This window comes from Ahaetulla prasina, chromosome 1 (assembly GCF_028640845.1).
Source record: "Ahaetulla prasina isolate Xishuangbanna chromosome 1, ASM2864084v1, whole genome shotgun sequence".
NCBI lineage: Eukaryota > Metazoa > Chordata > Lepidosauria > Squamata > Colubridae > Ahaetulla > Ahaetulla prasina.
In genome coordinates this window covers 32179679-32196904 of record NC_080539.1, presented here as the reverse complement: position 1 = coordinate 32196904, position 17226 = coordinate 32179679, and the positions used below count along the sequence as shown (strand labels likewise).

The following is a 17226-nucleotide window of genomic DNA, read 5'->3' as shown; positions in this document are numbered from 1 at the left end:
TGGATATGCATATTTCAGCTTTTTAAAATTATATTCTTAGGTCTTGTTCTACAATTGATGTTTTATCATTTATATTGGTAGATATTGTAAACTGCCATGGATGTCTTCAATTGAGGCAGAGATAAATACAATCAATCCATTTCCAGTTTCATGGTTCTTTAGGCTGTTCATATGGCCATTCCATCCTATTTCAACAATAATCTGAATTATATATATATTTATTACATGTACTTACTTATTACATTTATATCCCATTGAAATTCAAACCAACTCTTAAATCATTTTCAACAGTCTACACTAAAACTTTCACTGAATTTGTTATTTGTAAGCATATTTTTTCCCTCCAAATGTAATGTTTTTATTTAAATATTTGTTTGTTTGATATGAAAAGAGTCAGAATACTGGAAAAGGGGAAAGTCAGGAGCTCTCTATATTCTGGTCTGCATGTTGAATTGGAAAGTACAGATAAGGGTCAGCTTGCTTTGGAATTCTCAGAGATGAATTTCTGAGTGATCAAATCTCCAGAGATGCTCATCTGGACAGAATGATGTGAGAAATGAAACATTTCTCTCTCTCTCTCTCTCTCTCTCTCTCTCTCTCTCTCTCTCTTTGCCAGTGGGACAATCTGATCAGCATGAAGGAAAGGGGGATAGGTCAGCTGTCTGATCTTTTGCTTTGAAATGCTGAAAAGAAGAGGCAACCCCTTATTCTTTCCTCCATCTCTCTTCAACTCTTAATCATGGCTAGACTCTTTCTATTGCCTCAAGCAAACGATAATAGCTCAGTTATGCACAACTCATTATATTCTTGCAGTGTTTTATACTACAAGAGGAAGCAATGGGTCAGTGGCCTTGATACAAAGAGAAAGTGTCTATCAATGACTATTAGCCTTGACTGATAGTCCTCTGAGGGAGCTCCGTGGTTCAAAAATGAGAAAAATAAATAAAATGACGGTAGAAGAAGAAACCACAATATCTTTGGCTACCTACTGAAGAAAATACAAAAGAGGGAAGATATTACTTCCATGATGTATTTATGGGCTTCCCCAAAAGCCATTATTTTATCAATTTATTAGATATTTTATCCTACTTTTATTACTTTATCAGTAACTCAAGGCAGCAAGCATACATAATGCTCTTTCTTCCTTTTACTTTCACCACAATTAACAAACTTGTGAGAGGAATTGGGGGGGGGGGGAGAGAGAGACAGAGAGAGAGAGACCCAAAGTTACTCAGCCGACTTTCATGCCTAAGATAGAACTAGAACTTATTGTACTGGAACGTATTGATTCAAGAGACTCACTAGTTGCACATTAAGTGGTCCTATGTTTTAGTCATTCATTTTAAGATGAATTTAATGTGGTCTCACCACTTCTAGAAAAAGAAGTAAAATGGAGAGTGGCTAAAATAAGAGATCAGTTAAGTGGTCAAGAGATTTAGCTATCAGTATCAACATAAAAACTAGAGCAACCTAATGCTTTCCAAGTGCATTGTACTAAAATTTCCAGCCAATATGAGTTGTTGAAACTGGCTGGAAATTAGGGAAATTCAATAATCTGGAAGCCACATAATGTCATACAACTGAAGACATGTTATTTATTGTGTACATCTTTTGTTATTACGTTATAACTGCTGTGGTTTCTCCTCCAAAGAGTCATGGGAAGTATAGGTTAGCATTAGTTTTCAAAACTATACCTTGGGAAAAGGGGGAGTTTCTTAAGGTAATTTGAGGGCCCAACTGGATGTTCTTGAAGATGGTCCCAATTTAGAGAGGACAAACAGGAGATGAATGATATGACCATTCTCTTTTTGGGGAAAACAAATAGAAAAAAACGGGATGGACAACTGGTTCATGTTAGGGCAGCCTTCCAATCCTGAACTTCTTCAAAGCAACTAGACTTCAACTGCTGCAATTCCAAACCAAAATGGCCAGCTGATGAGGGCTGAATTAGAGCCAAGGCGCTGGCCAGGAAATTTTTATCAATTTGCTCCTTGCCATTTTCCTGGCATAAATAGCCCTTCCTCAGTTATTACGGTATCCCAAAAGGATAGGTTTCCTAATTTCCTAAATGATGTTTGTAATATTTTTCTGTTTCCATTTTTGCGTTTGTCCTTCAAAAGCTATAGAAGATTGCTTTACAGACCTTCTGCCTTTGATGGCACAATGAGAGATGTAGATATGCCTTGAGATGGATGTTTATTGCAAAGTTAATTTCCCAGCAGATTATGGATGGATGGACCAACACAGGTCTTTAGCTGTGCCAGGAAGTGAGATGAAGCAAAAGAAGACATAAGGAGAGTAACATCTTTTCTTCTCACCCAGTTTCACAGTTCTGTTTATTTTAGGTTATGACCAGCTGCCTTCTACAAATTGAAGCTTTGCAACTGGAGCAATGCTGCATAACCGAGATGCCCACAATTGATTCCACACCCCCAGGGGAATGACACCTCTATCAATTTTTCCCCTCTGGATTTCCATGGAATTTGCACTTTCAAATCTTGAGAAGTTGAGATCTTCCTTGTAGGTCCAAAATTAACCAATCCTGTAATTCCTTTGTATACATAGTATTAAGGTTTGGAGCAGTGGTGGGATTCAAGTAATTTAGCAACCGGTTCTCTGCCCTAATGATTTCTTCCAGCAACCAGTTTGCCAAACTGCTCAGTTAACAAATGGTTCTTCCGAAGTGGTGCGAAATGGCTGAATCCCACCCCTGGTTTGGAGCCTAAAGAACAGTAATTAAATTACGAGTGTTTCTAGCCCAGAAATAAAGTTTTTTCTGGACCAGGAGCACATTTGGAAAGTATATGCTTTAAATCAGTGGTAGTCAACCTGGTCCCTACCACCCACTAGTGGGTGTTCCAGCTTTCATGGTGGGCATAGGGGTTTTGTCTGATACTGAAGCACTTTCCTTTTTTTTAATTTAATTGACTTTAAAAAAAATTTCATAGCATTATTTAAAAACATTTTCATTAGATTTTCATAAAATTCCCCATGACAATTTAAATTTCTGAAAATATACTATTTGTATCATCCATGCATAAGTTTAGTTCACGTTACATAAGTGAAACTAAATGGCACTATAGTGCAACTGCAAACAAAAGAGCCTTGTCCCAGAATAGCTCGCGCATCTCCCCCCACACCACCCAGCTGTAACAGACAAGCAGAGCTGGTAGCCGGCGCCCCCCCAAAACCCAATCCACGATGTGCGAGAGGCATGCGCAGACGACGATACACGGCGCATTACTGTGGAACCAGTGGGCAGTTACAAAATTTTACTACTAACAGAGATACAAAAGTGGGCAGTAGGTATAAAAAGGTTGGCTACCCCTGCTTTAAATGATTTTATGAGAATTTTCCCTTAGGAGTGGCCTTTCCATTCATAAAAAGACTGCCATGGTGGTAATGGCTAGTCACAAAACATCCATTGAACAGAAAATAAACCGGTGAAGTGCCCCTAGTCCCATTAACATTCTTATGTGAAGCTCTCTACTTACTTTTGTCTTTTTCCCTGAAGGTGGGCTACTTCAGTTACCCCCTATTTTTATTTTCTAGGGATCCAGAGACATTATTTTAGTTAATAATGCTGTTAGGATCTGGTAATTGGTTTTGGAGCATGTCAGCATTACATTTAACTTTCTAAAATAATTTGGAGGAAAATAAAATCAGGTGGAATAAGGAATCTGCTGGGTATCTGCTGCACTTTGTCCTATCACCAAATTGTTTCCTCTCCAATGAGTAACAAGAATATTTCTACTTTCTATGGTGAAAGTATTCAATAAATTGCATAAGCCAAAAAAGAGTTTTCTCTTCCACCCAGATGTTGATCTCTTGTTCTGCTTTTCTAAGCACTTTCATGAAGGTTATGATCTCCTGTTGCATCTATGATACTCTTCCATCCCCAGTCTGAATACTAAGACTGCATCTTCTGCCTCGCGACCTTCCTACTTTGTCTAAACCCATTTCTCCCAAATATTTGGGCTTAATTCCTTGATCTTCACTGCAGTCATACGTAAAATCCCCAATGTACATACAGTTATCGGACACTTTCTAGCAGTCAAGACATATGCTGCAGATTAGGGCTTGCTGAAGTAGCCATGAAGATTTTGGAAATTGTTCAAATGTCACGGTATGTCTATATCTACAAAGATCAGGATCATGCAAATCATGTTATTTCCTGTGACACTATAAAAGCAAAAGTTGGACTTTGAAGAATCAGGACAGGAAGACTATTGACATTGTTGAACTCTGGTGAACTCTGGGGAAGACTTCTGGGAAGACCATAGACAGCCAAGAAAAGAAATTAATGGATCATCAAATAAATCAACCCAGATTTCACATTTCAGGCACAAATGACCAGGCTCAAATTATCCTACTTCAAGACATACCATGCAAAGACTCAGCTGTCTGGAAAAGCTCTCATGTTGGGAAAGATGGAAGGAAAGAGAAGAACAGAATGACTTGCGGGAAGATGGATGGACTCGGTTACAGTGATGAAGAGTACACCATAGGAAACCAGGCTAGGGACATATTTCTATGGAGAAAATTTGTCTATGTGTTCACTAGGAATAAAAAATGATTGATGGTTTTAATGGTATTACATTAATAAGATCTATTATAAAATAAGGAACATTACTATATTTATTTCATGAAAATACCTTCCTCTGGAAGAATACAATCTACTGTTCTTTGGAGTGGTCTGTATAGTGTTCCTCAATTTGTGATTATTGATACAGGGCCTTCCCTACTTCCACTAACCAAGCATAAAGGTGCCCTGGCAAACACTATTCTGTCAAGCCACCAGATAGCATTTTAATTTTATCCCAAGCCCTGTTCAGGAGAAGCTTAAGTCATCCTTATGTTCTGACCCAGCCTTAGCAGAAGCAAGAAACAGACTCCAATGGTTGGAGGAAAGAGATAAAAAGTAAGGAAAGTGTAAATAATGGTTGAAATAGGAGTAGAAATATAAGAACATATAGGAGGAAACAAAAATTGTGGAAAGGAAATTGTGTACATACTTATTTATGTAAATAAATACATTAATATTAGTATATGTATAAATATATATATATATATATGTAAAATTTTATATGTATAAAAGTTACATTAGAACAAGGGAGAAAAAATGTATAAGTAAGAAATTCGTTATCGACACGAATCTATTGAAAAGAAAAAATTGTCAAAATTTCTTTTTGTTTTTAAAAAATCTTTAATAAAAATATTTATTAAAAAAAAAGAAACAAGACTCCTTGTCACAAAAAACCCCCACTTTATTTACCTCTTGTGAATTAGTGGCATTCACCCACTGAAAAATCCAAGCAAGAGTCCTGCAAGGAATTAAATGCAGCAACAGACTTATCAGTTTCTTGCGATAATTGCAAAGCTGTGAGCTCCCAGTCAAAAGGCTGCAAATTAAGTTCTAGCGAGCAGTCTTTGATGCACGAAACACAATGAGCAAAATCTTCAGAAATACGAACTATTGTCTCCTACGCCAACCACTCCCCTTGCCTTCTCTTTATTCCCCAGCCAGGGAGGGGCCATTCAGTGTCAAAGGCCATTGTGCTTTGCCTCCCGAGTCGACTCCTTGTCCTCCATTGTTCACCTCTCCTAACTGCTCTGTGCATAGGTGACCTGGAACAGGTCCCAGCTGTTCTTCCTCCTCACTCATCTCAGCCTCCAAAGGCAGCTGCCTCTCTGGTAGCTGGGAAATGTCGGATGACCCTGGGGCTATCTCAATGTCTGACACAGAGCATCCATCAGAACCTTCCCCAAACTCCAAAACTGGCCAAACCTCCTCATTTTCCGAGTCTGCCACTAGCTTCACTAGCAGCTGGCAGGCCACCTTAGCTAGTCTGGTTTTAAAGTAGGGTTGCCCTTTTCCATTTAAAGCCAGCAATTTTGGCTGATTGGACAGCTGATTGGCACAGTCGGTAAATCCCTCCTGTTTTACAATGCAGCTCCCACTTCCATTTAATACGCCCCTAACATCCAGAATCAAGACATCTCTCTCTGGCATTGCAACTGAGGCAATTCTAAGATGTGTGGACTTCAAATCCCAGAATTCCCCAGCATACTAGCTGGAGAACTCTGGAAGTTGAAGTCCACATACAGTGTCATAAAGTTGTCAAAACATTACGCTAAAAATCACTGCTATAAAGGCAGGGACAGCAAATGTTATATTATTTTTCTTTTTAATTTTCTGTCAACTCAAAAGAAAGTAAGTAGTCCTTCAATTCATCGTACAGCTACCCTTTTGGGGGGTGGGGGTGGAGGAGGAAGGAATGGAAGCAGCATGCAACATATGGCTTCAGTTGAGACTGAAATAAGTACTGTGCCAAAAATCATTTGTTTTTTACTGCAAGAGGAGCTTAGTGAACTCCTGCACCTTCAGGCACCTCCCTGATCTCTTAACACGCTAATGCTGTCCAGTACATGTCAGCTGGGTGTTGTAATTCCTTCTTAGTACACCTCCTGGGAGACCCCATGCTCTGCATCTTCTAGCTCTTTTCTGGTTTTCTAGCATAGTTTAGTTGCTGCCGTAGGCACATTCCTAAAGATTTCAGCATTCAAGAGGCACCGAACATTCACAGCACAATACTAGCTTGTATGTTGTCAACTGCAGGTCAGCTGTGAGCAAAAAGAAGTGCAAGAAAATCAAGAGAGGAGCTGTAGCACCATTCCTGCATTAGAATTCACTCAAAATCAGTGAACCATCTTTTGCATTTCACAGAGCTATCCCTCAATCATAGACAAAAGAGAAAAGAGAGTAGAACACCAGCATTTTAAACCTCCAAATGGTGATTAATGATCAGGCACTGTTCCAGGTTGGGAAAGGATAAGACAACCCCTGAGTAGCTTCACATCACCCCCAGCATCGGAGGGCATAAGCTTCCAAATACCTGTTGCACAAGTCAGAGGATTTTACTGCCCTAAAACTGATACTGTGGGATGATCTGAACTGTCTGGAACATGGCTAAGACATTATCAATAGTTATAATAGATGAGAGATATGAAACATTTCCCAGATGAGTTATGCTTATCCCCTAGGGGGTATACTAAGGATAGACTCCAAAATGTAAGCAAGTCCCTGCCAAGATGCAATTGGCTTTTGTTCAATTTCATTAAAATTAAACATTTGTTTGTCTCACTTTTAGGTCAGAGGTCTTCAAACTTGGCAGCTTTAAGACTTGTGGACTTCAACTCCCAGAATTCTCCAGCCAGCTATAGCTATATAGTCGAAGTCCACAAGTCTTAAAGCTGCCAAATTTGAAGACCTCTGTTTTAGGTGCTGAGTTAACAAACCTGGATGTTCAACTGAAATACCAATGTGTGAACTGAAACTTTTTTACGGACCACTTCTGCCCAGACAGATTATTTCAAGATATTCTCCAGATCGTTCATAAAAACATCAGTGTTGCAATTTGAAAAACAAAACATTGAGCTGGTTCAGACAGTTAAATGAGTCATTTATATGTAATTCAGATTGCTTCCTTGCTACCTTTGGACCATCTAATATAACCTTCTCTGTCTTCAACAGAAACCATAGCACACTCATGCACCATAGCTTGATTATAATTTTCCCAGTTTTCAACAGAAACCACAAGGCGCTCACACAACATAGCTTTATTATGCCTTTGCTTCTAAATAGAGCACATACAACTTTAGCAGAAAGAATGTAGTTGCTTAGCGACAATTGCACCTAGCGACCAAAGAACTTGGAGACTAATGAAGGACCTGTGCTCTCCCCCACCCCCATCAACACGAGTTTTTGATGGTACAAATGCCTCCCTACTCCAGCTCCATACACTTCCTTTCTAGCTTGCTTGCTTTCTCTTGGCTCATAAAGGTTACTGGGAAATCTGCCCATACCTGCTCCTGGGGGGGGGGAGGAGGGGGGAATTTTTCAGTCACATCCAGTTCAGTTTGTGGGGGAGGCTTTGCAGCAGCACTCCGCTTACTTTCAATGCCACTTTTTGTTGGGAGATTGCTGCTCTTAAACAATTCAGAAAAGGGAGGCATGAAGGAAACAGTATGAATTTCTATTTTGGAGCAAGCTTAAGATGCTGAGGAACCAGCAGATTAGCTGAGAGAAGCTGTTCATGCCAAATCAGATCATTGGCCCAAGTATTGGCTACCCTGATGGGCAATTCTCTATTATCCACAATTGCAGGGACTTCAGATAAAGGGAGGTTTTCTCCATTATTTTAACTCTGGTACTGGGTAGGACCTTTGGCATGTCTAGCAACTGTGCTGTGTTACTAAGCAAAGGCATTCTGTGTTCTATGAAACATATGTACACATAAATCATGTGAAAAATTAGGATACCCATTTGAAATGTTTGACATTTTTGACAAATTTCAACACATACAGGCACAGGAAGTTTTCGTTTAGAGACCCACTCATTCAGTGACCATTTGAAGTTATGATAGTGATGAATGAGGTCTGTCTGGCTCGGTTCTGCAACCCAGCAAGAAAGACACAGACTTCATAGGATAATTAGAACTGCAGAAAAAGTAATTGCTATCAACCTGCCTTCCACTGAGGACCTGTATACTGCACGAATCAAGAAGAGGGCCATGAAAATATTTACAGATCCCTCACATCCTGGACATAAACTGTTTCAACTCCTACCCTCAAAACGACGCTATAGAGCACTGCACACCAGAACACAAGAACAGTTTTTTCCCAAAGGCCATCACTCTGCTAAACAAATAATTCCCTCAACACTGTCAGACTTTTTACTAAATCTGCACTATTATTAATCTTCTCATCATTCCCATCACCAATCTCTTTCCACTTATGACTGTATGACTGTAACTTTGTTGCTGGTAAGCCTTATGATTTATATTGATATATTGACCATCATTTGTGTTGAAAATGTTGTACCTTGATGAAGGTATCTTTTCTTTTATGTACACTGAGAGCATATGCACCAAGACAAATTCCTTGTGTGTCCAATCACACTTGGCCAATAAAAAAATTCTATTCTATTCTATTCTATTCTATTCTATTCTATTCTATTCTATTCTATTCTATTCTATTCTATTCTATTCCAAGTGGTCCTCTAAGATGCAGCTGTTGCAACATTCCTACAGCTAAATTAGGAATTGGGGGCTTGGCACCTGGCACGAATTACAATGGTTACAATGTCGCACAGTCATCATATATTGGCATGGTCAAGTGATCAAAGACTGGTAAACAGTTATAAGTAAAGTACACTTGAGGTTGTTCCCGTTAAAGGAGACAATGTCAAGTGTCAGAGCCAAAAGTGCACTTGCTTTTTCCACAGAAAACCATGACATATCTGTTATTTTGTTGTTGTTGAATGAATGATTGCAAAGTTTTTCACAGTTTTTCCATTTATTCAATGACATTACCTTTATCTTTCTATATTGTTTGAATAAAATATTGATAGGACCACCTATGTTGAACAAGAAAAAAAAAATCACAGGGACGGTACTTGTTGTTTCATATGACTGTGTGCAAACATAATAACAACAATCCGAAACTGTCATACAAATTGAACCATAAAATTGATGAACAGCAAGAGTCAGATTGGACCAAAGGAAGTATTTATTCACAACCTTCAAAAATGGACTCACGGTACATATACTGCAGCTGAGTTTGGAGGCAGGGGCACACCTAGGATCTTAAAAACCCATCAGGCAAATTCATGGTGCCCATGACAAGCATTTGTACTTGGTCATAATAACAACCAATGGCATCTACATCTCCAAAAGTACTGCACCTCCGCGTATCACTTGGAATCAGCATGGAAGAGTACTTCTTAAGTACTTCTGAGTACTTTGAATCAATAAAATCAACAATCAATATCAGCAAAAGAGCATACACGCATTAGAAGGTCAGGCTGGATAGTAAAAAATTGGCAAAGGCAACAAAGCTAAGACAATGATCTGCACTGGGAGATCACGACTAGAAACATAGTCAAACTAAAGTTATTACCTACAGATTTAGGGAATAATACCTTAGCACAGGGGTGTCAAACTCGCGTCGTCACGTGACATATCACAACTTTTTTCCCCTTCGCTAAACTGGGCATGGGCAGCATGCGATGTATCCGGGCCGCGAGTTTGACAGCACAATTATGCTCTAGCACAATTGTTTTAAACCAGGAATGACACTTGTGGAGAAGCTGAAAATCAGAGAGGAAGCTCAAGAGAAAGTAGTTGTGTTCTTCCTGCCCTTTCCTCATTTCAAATATCCTTTCTCTTCTTACAATATCCTCCAAACCTCTCACTACCATGGAATTTAAATGCATGTTTAGAGATTGGCCATGGTTCTACAGCTTGTACAAAATGAATCCAAAGACTTGAAAAGCAATACAAGATCCACTTCAAATGGTCACGTGAACATTCTCTTGTTTAGCTCCCACTTATTTTTTCTTTTTCTTTGCAGATGAATGCCAAATAGATCGGCCTTCTCACTTGCACCTATTTTTTCCTCCTGACTCAATTTCATATCACATAAATTAAAAATACCTTGACTGAACAGCCAACCTTCACTTTCCATCCATGTGAGCAGAGGGAGAATTTGCATCTTCCGTCACTGAAAATGTTGCAAAACCGTAAGTAAATTACATACAATCTTAGACATGACTGAAAATGTTTACGAATACTTCGTAGATTCTCAGGTTATTTTTTTGGTTTGCCTTCATTCCTTCCTTGTTTCTAGGTAGCATGCAATTGCAAACCCATTAATTTATTTTAAAAAAAACCACACGCACACAGCTTCTTAATGGCGAGCAGTGAGTCACCGCTACCTCCCTCTATAATTCCTCTCTAACCCCTGATGATACTTTGTGCTGTATCTGAGAAGAAACGTGGGGGGGAAACAGCTTCCAACTTTGGCACCAGGAGTTTCTTTCAGAGCTTCTTATGCAATGTGTTATGAATCCAGGTGTGGGAGGGAAGCAGAACGGGGAATTTAAGAGCCTGTGTGCGGGTGTGTGTCTGTGCATGCGAAGGAAAGAATGCTGTTTAGATTAATTTAGCCAGCTGTATTTGAAAGCCTACTGTTCTTCTTGATGCTCAGAACAGACAGTTTGAAAGGAAAAAAATAATTAGAGCGGCTGAACATGATAGACAAAAAAAAAAAAAAAAGGATCAGCAACTTTGCCTATTCTAAAACACTCTCAATTATTGCATTACTGAAGCAACATTTATTTCAGAGCTTCCTCCCAATTTCATGTTTTCAACAGATCAATTCTTCCGTTGTTTTTAAAATCAAATGATGACTCTGAAGATGAATGCCATGCAAACTATGATTAGGGGGCATTGTGTAAGTATGGTATGCTAATTTTTTTTTTAAAGCAAGATTTAAAAGAATGAATTCTGTAAACCCTGCCCCCATCTATTCTCTGCCTCCTGAGTCCCAGCTGATCGGGAGGAAATAGGGATTTTGCAGTAACCTTCCCCTGCCACGCCTGCCAAGCCAAGCCAAGCCACGCCTGCCAAGCCAAGCCACGCCTGCCTAGCCAAGCCACACCTACCAAGCCATGCCCACAGAACTGGTAGTAAAAAAATTTGAATCCCACCACTGCTACCATCCCTGTGCTACTGTCCCCATTTATTTGTACTCTTTTCTTGTGTTCATATCATGTTTATACTTATACCTGTTATCTTGCACATGCTTGAGAAATAAATAAATAACAAATAACAAAAAATCTCTGAATCAGTATATGTACTTGAATCTAAAATTTCTAGCATTTTTATACATCCATGAAGTGTCCCTCTTGTTGTTCACATTTGTAAGATAAATTTGAAATGCCTTTATACATTTTAAATAATGTATTTGGTGACATAAACCAATGGTAAAATTCTTAGTTTCTTCTGTGAATGACAAAAAACAAAAACTGAAATGTTACTACTTGTATACTTAGTAAAAATCAGCTGTATTGATTAAGAAAAAAGCCATAGAGGATACTTTGACAAAAAATATTCATAATGATAATAAATAGCATTTTAAATTCTCTAAATACTACAAAATAGTTTAAATTGACAAAGTGACAAAATTAGTGGACCAGAGGAATGCTGTCGATATAATTTACTTGGACTTCAGTAAAGCATTTGATAAAGTAGACCATAACCTACTACTAGATAAAGTAGAAAAATGTGGGTTAGACAGCACCACCACCAGATGGATTCATAACTGGCTGACCAACCGCACTCAACATGTAGTCCTCAATGGAACTACATCCACATGGAGGGAAGTATGCAGTGGAGTACCCCAAGGCTCTGTTTTAGGCCCAGTACTCTTCAACATCTTCATCAATGACTTGGACGAGGGGATAGATGGGGAACTCATCAAATTTGCAGATGACACCAAGCTGGCAGGAATAGCCAACACGCCAGAAGATAGGCTCAAGATACAGAAAGATCTTGACAGACTTGAACATTGGGCACTATCTAACAAAATGAAATTCAACAGTGAAAAAAGTAAGGTTCTACATTTAGGCCAAAAAAACCAAAATGCCCAGGTACCGGATATGTGGTACCTTGCTCAATAGTAGTAACTGTGAGAGGGATCTTGGAGTCCTAATGGACAACCATTTAGATATGAGCCAGCAGTGTGCAGCAGCTGCCAAAAAAGCCAACACAGTTCTGGGCTGCATAAACAGAGGGATAGAATCAAGATCACGTGAAGTGTTAATACCACTTTATAATGCCTTGGTAAGGCCACACTTGGAATATTGCATTCAGTTTTGGTCGCCGCGATGTGGAAAGGATGTTGGGACTCTAGAAAGAGTGCAGAGAAGAGCAACAAAGATGATTAGGGGACTGGAGGCTAAAACATATGAAGAACAGTTACAGGAACTGGGTATGTCTAGTTTAATAAAAAGAAGGACTAGGGGAGACATGATAGCAGTGTTCCAATATCTCAGGGGTTGCCACAAAGAAGAGGGAGTCGGGCTGTTCTCCAAAGCACCTGAGGGTAGAACAAGAAGCAATGGGTGGAAACTGATCAAGGAGAGATGCAACTTAGAACTAAGGAGAAATTTCCTGACAGTTAGAACAATTAATCAGTGGAACAACTTGCCTGCAGAAGTTGTAAATGCTCTAACACTGGAAATTTTAAAGAAAATGTTGGATAGCCATTTGTCTGAAATGGTGTAGGGTTTCCTGCCTGGGCAGGGGGTTGGATTAGAAGACCTCCAAGCCCCTTCCAACTCTGTTGTTGTTGTTGTTGTTGTTGTTGTTGTTGTTGTTGTTGTTGTTGTTATTATTATTATTATTATTATTATTATTATTATTATTATTATTATTATTAATATGAAGTCCCTTGGAGTTAATCTGGATTTGAAGGAGATCTTATTTACATTAACTCCAAGGGGCTTCATAGTCTCAGCCACATCATTTTCTTGGAAAGAAAAAGAAGAGTTTGTTCCTGAAATGTTTTTTTTTTTTAGTTCTGTTTCTATTTTACATCCCTTGGATTTCTTAGTGGCCTCCCATTAAAGTACTAAGTCTAACCAGCTTTCCAAAACCAATCAGCTCTAAGTAGTTTCTATGTATTTCTAAAACTCCCCTTGTGTTTACCTATTTGTATCTTCAAGTTGGCTGAAATGGTGCATTACAGCCCAACAATTTTTGAATTAATATACCTAAAAACTGCTGACCTAAAGAATACAAAAAATAATAATAATTGGGATCTACTGAAATTGAAATTTCCACAATGTTCAGATGAGTTTATTTGCAAAATTGTGGCTGTTGCAGCATATCCACATGGTCATATGGTTGTGATTTCTGATACACTCAGAAATCCAGTCAATGGGGAAGCCAGCAGGAAATCAGACATTCCTCCCATTCCCACTGTTATTTTGGCAATCCATAGTCATTTTACTTATCTGTTTAATGTCAGGCACAAATAACCAATTTCCTGACAGTTAGAACAATTAATCAGTGGAACAACTTGCCTCCAGAAGTTGTGAATGCTCCAACAGTGGAAGTTTTTAAGAAGATGTTGGATAACCATTTGTCAGAAGTGGTGTAGGCTTTCCTGCCTAAGCAGGAGGTTGGACTAGAAGACCTCCAAGGTCCATTTCAACTCTGTTATTCTATTCTATTCCAACCAGGAACATTTGTTGAGTTCAAAGCAAGAAGAGTTTATTATTGCTACTTGTACACAAAAATCCAGTCAAAGCTAAATTGGCACTAGATATGGATCAAGAGAATTCACAGGGGGCTGGACTTGGGTCACTTGTGATAATGCAGTGACTCCAAACTGATGAGATGTTTAACTTTGCCTTCCAGCTCAACCTGCTTTTTTTGTCTATCTACATCTAAATAAGTAAATATTGAATTATTATTGAAGTTCTTTTACCACTACAATTATTTATTTATGATATATACTCTTCTTAGGTGACCACACAACTGTCCAGCATTGTGATAAAAAAATATGATCAGCCTAAAATTTAATATTAATTCTGGTTACATCAAACGGCACTACATTTTTCTCAAAGGATGACCCATTAGGTCATTGGGTTGTCTAATATATCTAAACTTACCAAATTAACAGATGGAGACAAACATTCCCTTAATCAAATTGTAACAGAAAATGAAATGATGTAATGTAATAATTTTTACACTTGAATTATAAACATTGTAAAAAAGAATATAAAATCTATGTTTTAGATCCGTGATGGCGGTCCTACGGCATGTGTGCTGGAAGTGGCACGTAGAGCCATTTTTCCAGGCACGCAAGCTATCGCCCAACTCACCTGCTGCTGTGCATGCGCGCACGCCCCAGCTGATGTTTGGGCCTCCAATGCGCATGCACGCAATTCAGGAGACCCAGCTCGTCCTCAGAGCTCTCCTGCGCATGCGCACGCATTTATGCATGCACACAAGAGTACTGGTGCACAGCGTGAGCATGCGCACATGGCGTTCATGCACAAGCATTCCACACGTAAAAACCACACACATGCACAGATGGTGCAATTGTGTGCATAGCATATGGTGGGGGCGTGCGCGAAAGCTGTGCACATTGTAGATGGTGTGGTTGCACATGCAGCACACGGGGGAGGAGTGGCGTGTTAGCATGGATGGCATGTGTGTGCTCAGAGTGCACGAAGCATGGACCTGTTGGGCACTTGGTGAGTAAAAGTTTCACCACCACTGTTTTGGATATTCAGAAACTGGCACAAAAATCCCTGAAAACATTATTCTAGTTTCTCCTAAATCCTACTGGATCTTGCATCAGGTGAATTGTTATTTAGAGAAATTATTACAAAGGATTGCCATCTTAAACACAATTAAAGAAACACGATTATTGCTTTTTCTTGTGAAAGTTAAAAACAGAATTCATGGCAACACATTTGTTAGTGCTTGGCAAACAACTGCAAAAAAACGACTGCTTTCCCTAAAATTTTATTTATGTTTAAATAATTCTAACTCCCTTGTTTATTACTTGGTTTCCTACATAATTATATATAATTATTAAAAAAAAACCTTAGATCAGGCATGCAAACAAATGTATGATGGAAATGTAGTATACTGTACCTGAAATAAACATTGAAATATACAAATAGGCATTGATGCTTTTTCATTTAAAACAAACAAGTAATCCAGCAACTAAAAACCAACTGTATTCAATTCTCATCACCGCAATATAAAAAAGACTCTGGAAAGAGTGCTGAGAAGAGCATGATTAGAATGATTAGGAGGCTGCTGGCTAAAATATATGAAGAATAATTATAGGAATTGGCTATGTCTAGGCTAATGAAGCGAAGGACACATGTAGAAGCGATCCAATATTTGAGAGGCTTCTACAAAGACAACGGGATCAATTATTTTCCAAAGCACCAAAAGGCAAGGCAAGAAACAATGGATGGAAACTAACTGAAGAGAGAAGCAACCTAGAATTAAGGAGAAAATTCCTAATGGTTAGAACAATCAATGAATGGAATAGCTTGCCTTCAAAAGTTGTGGACGCTCCATCACTGGAGACTTTCAAACAGACACTGGATGACCATTTGTCTGAATGGCTGAGCAGAAAGTTGGACTAGAAGACCTCCAAGGTCCCTTCCAACTCTATCATTCTATGTTCTGTTCAGCACTCAAAAGACATACATTAGGTCATAAGTTGAATTGCAGATAGAATGATAGCTACAACAGTGAATCAATGTTTTAAAATTATTATTGAAGTTTGGAAATAGGTTCTTCTCCTGAACCATCCCGATTTCCTGTTCCTTAATGATCTATATTTTAAACATAATTATGATCCATGCAAGTTATGAGAAAGTACAGTACTCTGCAAAAAAATTGTTTGTTTTGTTTTTGTCCAGACAGCATTAGTTCCTGATGACAGCCTGGATGAGTCCCTGCAGTGTTCTTTGCAAGATTTCAGAGGTATTTGCCATTCCTAACGCTGAAAGAAAAGGTTTTGTGTCTTAACCACTATGTCATACTTGCTCTCTGTTCTCTGTACTAACAATACTGCATTTCTGTAGGATAGGATAGGATAGGATAGGGTAGGGTAGGGTAGGGTAGGGTAGGGTAGGGTAGATTAGACTAGACTAGAATCTTTATTGATTTAATTATTTAACCATATCAAAAGCATAAAACTAATACACAAATAGATGCAATGAAAAAAATAGGATGTGTTTATAGTAAGTAACCCCTATAGTTAACTCCAATCTGCTATAAATGTTCTGTTCTCTTTGAGATGGCCTTTGATATGAAAAGTGTGGCCTTACAAGTGATATGCAGGTTCATTCCCTGCTAAAAGTTAGTTTCCCCTGGGGCCACAGTATTTTTTAGTTTTTAAATAAGGATCTAAATAAGCAGAGTACAGTCAGTAGTCAAAAAAAATATGTCCAATATCATCAATGGTTGGTGCTCCACAAATACACAGCCTTTCTTTGAATGGAACTCCATGAAATCTCCCATATCTCACTATAGAGTCTAGTTGTTTGAAGCAAGCTCTTAAGAAAAGCTCTTTTGAAATGCTGAGGCATATAAGTTGTTAAATACTTTTCTAACTGTGAGGGTGATGAATGCATACTGAACGCATTGTCAGAAGAATGGATCATAAGTTCCAAGTTTCAAACAAGACAAATGTAGTAGATATTTTTTTTCCCTCAAGCTTATCAAAACTTACTAATCAAAAATGTTAAGTTATAAAGAAAGATACAAGTCCACTTTACTTTAAATGAAAGAAATTATTTATAAAATACTAAAGGCGGTCATATAGGTCTTTAAATAGTATCAG

General features: G+C 38.5%; 1 protein-coding gene across 7 annotated transcripts in view; it reads right to left on the bottom strand.

Moving 5' to 3' along the window:
- PTK2B (protein tyrosine kinase 2 beta) overlaps positions 1-17226 on the bottom strand; it is a 129879-nt gene that overhangs the window by 87031 nt on the left and 25622 nt on the right. Inside the window, exon 1 of one of the 7 annotated variants that reach the window (XM_058164753.1) lies at positions 10497-10562. The exons of the other annotated variants lie outside the window; for them this stretch is intronic. The gene's annotated coding sequence lies outside the window, so the exon portion shown is untranslated. Of the gene's footprint in view, positions 1-10496; positions 10563-17226 lie in introns of those variants that run through there. 7 annotated transcript variants of the gene reach the window in all.